Here is a 7,880-nt window from a genome sequence, read left to right as displayed (position 1 = left end):
ATCATAAGTTCATTGAAGGAGAAGGGGCATCTTCCTGAGAAGTTACATAACTTCTTCAATCATCAGAAAGGAACACAAGTGGAATTAGTGTGCAATTTAGTGGACAACTCTCTCTCGTCAAAGGGTAATAGATACACAACAAATGTGAAAATGTTTGCAATGACTGTGTACTTTTATTCACCAGCAGCATATGAATACCTGCAAAAATTAATGCCTCTGACCCATAAATCATTGATTTCCAAATGGGTGGCAAGTGTCGACTGTGAAACTGGCTTCTTAAGATGTTTTTAAATACGTTGATTCGAACCCAATCGTAAGGGACCAGTTCAGCGATTCATGTCTAATTGTAGACAGTGTGGCACTTAGGAAGCAAGTAGTTTGGGACCAAGGAACTAAGCAATACACAGGTTTTTTAGAGTTTGGTGGGGAAGTGCCTCAGTCAAAAGAAGTAATAGAGGCATCTGAGGCTCTGGTTTTCATGCTTGTCTCTATTAAAGGCAAATTTATATGCCCGATTGCATATTTCTTTATCAACGGTGTACAGGCAAATAATCAGGCCACACTGATGAAATCTGCTTTAGAGAGGCTGCATAGTTCTGGCATCAGGGTTTGGTGTGTTACATGTGATGGCTGGAAGGTAAATATAAGCACTTTATGTACACTTGGCTGTACTTTAAATTTTTCCAAGGGTGATTTTAAGAGCTACAATGTTTATTGTATGTTGGACATGTCATATGATGAAGTTTGCCAGAAATGCTCTAGCAGAAGTATCTGCTATTGAGTCTCCAACTGGCATTATTAGATGGCATTTCATTGAGCAATTGAACAAGGTACAACAAGAAGAAGGTATGACATTTGCCAACAAACTATCAGGACAACATATAAGTTATGTAAATAGAAAAATGAATGTTTCATTAGCTCCACAGACTTTGAGTTCTAGTGTGGCAGATAGTATAGAGTTTTTGAGGAGGGTTGTTGATCCAAATATTAAAGGAAGTGAAGCAACAGTAGAATTTTTGTATAATATTGATAGGATTTTTGATATTCTGAACTCCAGAAATCCATTAGGTAAAGGGTATAAGAGCCCCCTGAGACTTGACAACAAATCTTATTGGCTTGGTATTTAAAAAAAAAATTAAATTAAAAAAAAAAATGGTTCAAATGGCTCTGAGCACTATGGAACTTAGCATCTATGATCATCAGTCCCCTAGAACTTAGAACTACTTAAACCTAACTAACCTAAGGACATCACACAACACCCATTCAGCATGTTAGTATTTTCAGACACACTGAAAATTATATCAAAAGCTTAAGAATCATTGGTGTTCCATTGCTGCTCCATGCAAGAAATACTTTTGCTTTTGGGATAATTTTCATAGCTCTGACAAGTATGCTTCGTGTTGAATCTCCTTTGAAGTATTTGCTAACATATAAACTGTCACAAGACCACATAGAGCTTTTTTCCCCCTGCATTCGGTCCAGATGTGGTTGGAACAACAATCCAAATGCATACCAGTTCAAATGTGCCATGAGAAAGTTGCTCTTGGGTAACAGTGTCACTGCAATGAATGGGAATTGCTCAAATTTTAATGTGTGTTGTTTGCCACCTGTTTATGATTTTCATGCAAGAAAGCATGTAGTAGAAAGTGATGAAAGTGCTGCAGAAAATGAAGTAGAGGAGTGGTGTGCACTTCTTGACGATAAGATTAAGTTCTCATTTCACAAGTAAAACATACTCTATTATATTGCAGGGTGTGTGTCATTGCGCTTTCAAGGCAGATCACATGCAAAGACTGTCTTCACATACTGAAGCCACCAGTAGTTAAATCTGCATTAGAATGTGATTCTCTCTATGCTTTTCCCAATATGGCCAATAAAAATGCATTTGTAAATTTTGTTAACTGGGGAAAACTGGTTAAAACAAGTGACTGCGTGTACTCTGTTGTAGAATACTCAGAAACTGTTTTAGATGTTTGTGACTGCTGGGGATATGTGACAGAAATATATACAGGCCAAGATTTTGCATTGTGTTAAAAAGAAATTTGTAGATTACCCATTTCCTGCTCTTGGTCATGATTACCGTTATGAAATTAGGATTGAGGACTTACATCAGACTCAGCTTGCTTGTAAGATTGCATCCCTATACTCCTGCATATACTTAAAAACATGTGGAAAAAAAGCCTGCTGAGAAAATTTTAAACAACAAATCAAGTAGCCTATAAGGCAGAAGTTAAATAAACTCATATTGTTTAATCATGTATAGTGCTCAAATTGGAAAAATTATGTAATGGGACATTCCATGCAGATGGGTGTGACATTTTGACAGATTTTTAAAACTATTTTGTCCATAGATTTGTTGTTGTGTGATGATGAACTTCAAAAGATGAATCACATTTAAGTAAAATTGTCTTTACATCCTGTGTAGATATCGTAACAAAATTATAATTGTTTATTATATAAGCTTATTTTAAGATGTTTGGTGTTACAAAATATGCACTTGCATTAAAAACGGGTGATTTGTGTAAAATTAATGAAAAAAAAAATATTCTGAGGCTTATTTGACAGATGGCTTTCAGTGTGAGAAAATATGTCCCTCAATAACTATGTTAACTTGAATGTTTCACTTTAAGAAAACAGTTGTTTTAATACTTCCTATAATGAACACAATGTTCCAGTTGATCATAAGCATTCTTATTACTTTATAACCATTCTAGAATAAGGGGACCTGAGTCAGGCAAAACCTAATTTTCTGAATTTTGTCTTTATTTTGCTAGGATGTCTTTCTATTATATTTTCCTGTGTTGAGGGGGGAGAAGAGAATGCAAATAATCATATAGAATTATCTTTCTAGCACTACAAAGTGCAGAATACAGTGATTACAGGTACACGTGGAAATCTAGGAAATTTCAGTAATGTTACATGCCTAATTTTCATTAACATTTACCTTAATTATACGGTTACACTTTTTGCTGATTTGAACTGTGTACTACATGTTAAAAAGATTTTGTTTGGTCATAGTAATAAAAGCATTTCATTTTGTTAGTTCATATGTCCCATACGGAACTGAAATTATCGAGTCATGATGACAAAGGAAGGAAATAACATTAAGGAATCTTACTTCACAGAAATTATGTAACAATGGTTACACTTTTTGCTAGTTAACTTTAACATAAACCATTTAGTTTTGCATTAAGAGTGAAAGCAGTTGCACAAGTCACGTAAAGAACAAAGTTTCCCATAGGAAACTAAAGTATTTTACGTTTGAGTTATTGCAGACCCAAAGTATTGTGATCTTCATATTTCTATTTAAAAAAGTTTGTAACTCAAATTCACAGACATTCTGGAATCTGTACATACATGCGTGTAGCAAGGTACTTTTCATGTGCCATGTGGAACCTTTAATTTTCTGGTTTAAATATAATTTATTTCATGAATTAGCTTTAATACCAGCACTGCCTGAATGCATTATTTACCATTTAGAAGAAGAAATATTAGTGTACAGAATAACAAACCTCATGAAAAATGCGAGAGATTGTTCTGTACAGAACTTGGAATGGCTCTTTATCAATAGCAGGTAAAAAAGAAGGCTTCTATTAAATGTTCAAAGAAACCAGTCAGTACCTCTTAATTCGCCATAGAGGTGATACAGTAGTAAAACAATTTACTTTTTTCAGAATTTCTGCTAAGTATTAAAAGTGTGAAGACGTATTCAATTAGTATTTGCTTTACCAATAACCTGTAGTACAAGCACACGTATAAGCAGATAATTATGGGAGTCAAGAGTTATGTTAAAATTAAAGATACTGACTGTTATTACTTGTTCACAAAGCATTGTAGTTGCTGTACAGTTTATGCTGTATGTGGTGTACCCAATGTGATTCCTGGAGGACATAATATTCTGTTATCCCATGGGAGTGCACTGGTACCACACCTATTGAAAGTACGTTTTGTTGTGGAATAGTTGTATCAGATGTCTGTACCAGAAAACAAATCTCCACTGTGACACCCTTATGTTCTTGGTATGCTATTAGCTATTATTACAGGAATACTCTTCACATGGAGGAGGAAGCATAGTGAAATTTTCTTTTTCATCATTTCCAACATTGTACACAACTTTCTTGCACTTTTATGTTATCACATTTTTTTCCCTTGATAATTGAAAAAAGAGAGGGGGAAAAAAAAATTTAAGCGAGCCTTCATAACTGAAAACTCTACTTGCGTCATTTGTTATTTTCAAAATGTTACTCTCTTCCAAATACTGTCCTATTTCTTCAAACCAATTTTGAATTTCTCAGGTTATTACATATTATTTACTGTACATTGTCCACCAATACTTCTGTTATTACCAGATAGTTTGTAATGTGGCACTACCTTTGTGCCACTGGTATTGGCTAGTGTACTTTTGCAGATAAGAAAATCGACTGGACTAGATTGTCCTGTCAGTATATGACAAATTCAGACAATATGGAACTTCTTACACTAAATTTGCAATATAATGTCACCCTTGTCTCACACAGATTGTAGCAGCCATTGGGGTGCCTGTCTGGCCAGCTTCTGCAGCTTTCACTTTCAGGTTTGTTTTTTGCTTGGGCCGTATACTAACAACCAGTCATTCCAGTGATTGACACCATGTCAAAGACTGGAGCCAAGATTCACAGAAATAGAATTCTATGGTTGTAATTCAAAGTGTAATTAATTTTGCTCACTGACATGTTTTGAATTCAATTTTAAAATTGTTTGGGTGTCAGACTGGAAAATTAGTTTTAAGACACCCCAACCTTAAAATTAACAGCTGTGATCGAGGTTATTTTCAACAAGTTCCTTCACTTCCTACATCACCATGGATCAGTCCAATATAATATTATTACTAGACTTAACTTCCAAATGATACAAGTCAAGCATTTAAGAGGAGCCTTAACGTTGGGCTTTGTGTTTATCTCATTTAAATGTATTTCTTGTCTCGTATCAAAGACTGTAGCACTGTTAAAAACTGGTGCTTCTACCATATCACTCAGTTTAAATACACCGTGTCATGTACAAGCGTTAATAAAATCATGGCATTTAAATTACTGATCAAAGAGAGTGCCAAATTCGTAAGTGCATGTTGCAATTACAGTGTCAGCATATATGCAGATCGGTAATGCATCACTTCAGATAAAGAAAAAATAACGATTTTTTCTGTTTATACGTAAGTAATACTTTAATAGTTCAGTTGTAATTTCTGTTGTCAGTAAAGACACCCCTAAGCACACGATGTCAACTTTTTTTCAAGAGACGTTTTCACTGTTGTCCACACTTGATTTTCCGAATTATACCAGTAGTTAAAAGCTTCGGCAAGTAAGGTAATTTGTTGACCTCCATTGAATCTTAAATAGTGTTTTAAAACGGGCAAATAAGTAAAGCACTCATAAAATAGTAAACAATTTATAGGTCAGCTTGTCAAACTTTCAAAACACACTCGAATTTAGGAATTTCATAGCAGAACTGTCACTGTTTTTTCTCGCTAGATTAGAAACACTTCATTATGTTGATGTGTAGATATCTAGAACATCCAATTTAAAATACTTATGAGGGCGCAGAACGAAAAACATTTTCATCCGTGTTTTGACACTTCGTTTTTTTGCCAAATTCAGATATGGCGGACACTCAATGATAGGATCTCTTGGCGGCACGCGCTAGAGCCATCTATCGGTAGGTCCGGTAGTTGAGCATCCCTCATTTCGCTAGCTTTAGACGCCTGTGTAGTCAGTTGACAGTGAACTCGTGGTGTGTGTTGACGGTAGAACAATGTGCAGGTAGCCGTCATAAATAATTTGCTAGTGAACAGGAAAAAATGAATTATGTTACTACTTTTTCTATATAAACTTTAAGAAGAAACCACATTCGAAGAAATGGTATTTGAAGCACCAAAAATGAGGCAAACGCATTGAACCAGGTCATTTCTGCAGCCGACAAAACTGCATTGTGGAATCATACTTCCACTAGATGACTGAAGCCAAGACAAATATCGCCTTGTAAACATTTCACGGATAAGGTACTGTCACAAAATATGCCAAATTTAAGTTAATAAAAAATAGTGAGCATATTTCACTGGGTTGCTTCCAAACACGTCTCTGGACGATTGTCTCATTGAAGGCATATGCGAAACTCATTGGTGAAGAGAACGTGATGCTTGTTGTTGGGCCCATCTGTACCGCGCTGCACAGTATCGTGGTTGCAAAGATGGACCTCGCCACGGGTGTCGGGAGTGAAGCTGCGCATCATGCACCCTACTGCACACAGTTTGAGTCGTAACACGACGTCCTGTGGCTGCACGAAAAGCATTATTCAACATGGTGGCATTGCTGTCAGGGTTCCTCTGAGCCATAATCTGTAGACAGCAGTCACCCACTGCAGTAGTAGCCCTCGGGCGGCCTCAGCGAGTCATGTCATCAACAGTTCCCGTCTCTCTGTATCTCCTCCATGTCTGAACAACATCGCTTCCATTCACTCCGAGACACCTGAATACTTCCTTTTTTGAGAGATCTTCCTGGTTCAAAGTAACAATGTGGTCACGATCGAACCCCGGTATTGACCGTCTAGGCACGGTTGAACTACAGACAACACGAGACGTGTACCTCCTTCCTGGTGGAATGATTGGAACTGACCAGCTGTCTGACCCCCTCCATCTAATAGGTGCTGCTCATACGTGGTTGTTTACATCTTTGGGCAGGTGTAGAGACATCTCTGAACAGTCAAAGGGACTGTGTCTGTGATACAATGTCCACAGTCAACGTCTATCTTCAGGAGTTCTGGGAACTGGGGTGATGCAAAATTTTGTTGATGTGTGTAGCATCACGTCTGCTCTCCATAGACTATGTTGTCTAAATTTATGAAATGATTGAATGTTTAACAACACATATCTCTTCAGAAATAAGTGTTAATTAAGAGCTGTTGAAAACATTATATCATAACACAAACAGTATACTTATGGCAATATCTTAACAGTGGTGTAAAAGATGTACTGAATATTTAAGAGTGCATGTATTTTTCTCTTCAAAGAACTTATTAATACCAGATATGACCCTTAATTAATACTAATAAGCATATTACTCTAAAAATATTTCATAAAATTGGTTTCTGTGACACATTCTGACATTTTTCACGCCTTTTTACATTGAGAAGTAGGAAAAATATAGTGAAGATTGTTACTCAAGTACATAGGAATTTACTGTATTTATGTATCTTCAGTTGTTATTGCAGAACAGTACTCTTCATCCAACCCTCCCTCTGGTCTGTGACCTATCTTCACTTTATTGTCATACTGTTCTAAGAAGATGTTTTGGATGTAACCTTTCCGGTATTGAATGTCTTTTAGCTTTAACGGTTCTATTCTTCTTGGTCCATTGTATAAGGGGCATTCAAATGAAACCCGGTCACTAGTCTAAAGTAACAGTAATGATTTTATTAACTCAAAAATGTAGTTATACAAAGTACACATACTCAAAAATAGTCGCCAAAACTGTTGGCATATTTATCCCATTGCGACACCAGCAGGTCGATTCCATCCTCGAAGAAGCCAGTAGGCTCGGATCCAGGCCTGGATCCAGTCACACAATTCGTCGTCTGTTGCGAATCGATGTCCGTGAATAGCTTGTTTTAGCGGTCCAAACATGTGAAAGTCACATGGTGAAAGGTCGGGACTGTACGATGGATGTTCCAGTGTTTCCCACCGAAACTACTGCAATGTCGTCTTCACCGCATTGGCCATGTGTGGGCGGGCATTATCATGGAGGAGGATAATGCCATTGGACAATATGAGTCAGCATTTCAACTTGATGGCTCATCTGAGGTTCTGTAAAGTGGCTTGGTAACGCTGGGCATTGATGGTGGTTCCCGGT

Source organism: Schistocerca piceifrons, chromosome 11 (genome assembly GCF_021461385.2).
Source record: "Schistocerca piceifrons isolate TAMUIC-IGC-003096 chromosome 11, iqSchPice1.1, whole genome shotgun sequence".
In the NCBI taxonomy this organism is placed as follows: Eukaryota; Metazoa; Arthropoda; class Insecta; order Orthoptera; family Acrididae; genus Schistocerca; species Schistocerca piceifrons.
This window is presented reverse-complemented; position numbering follows the sequence as displayed.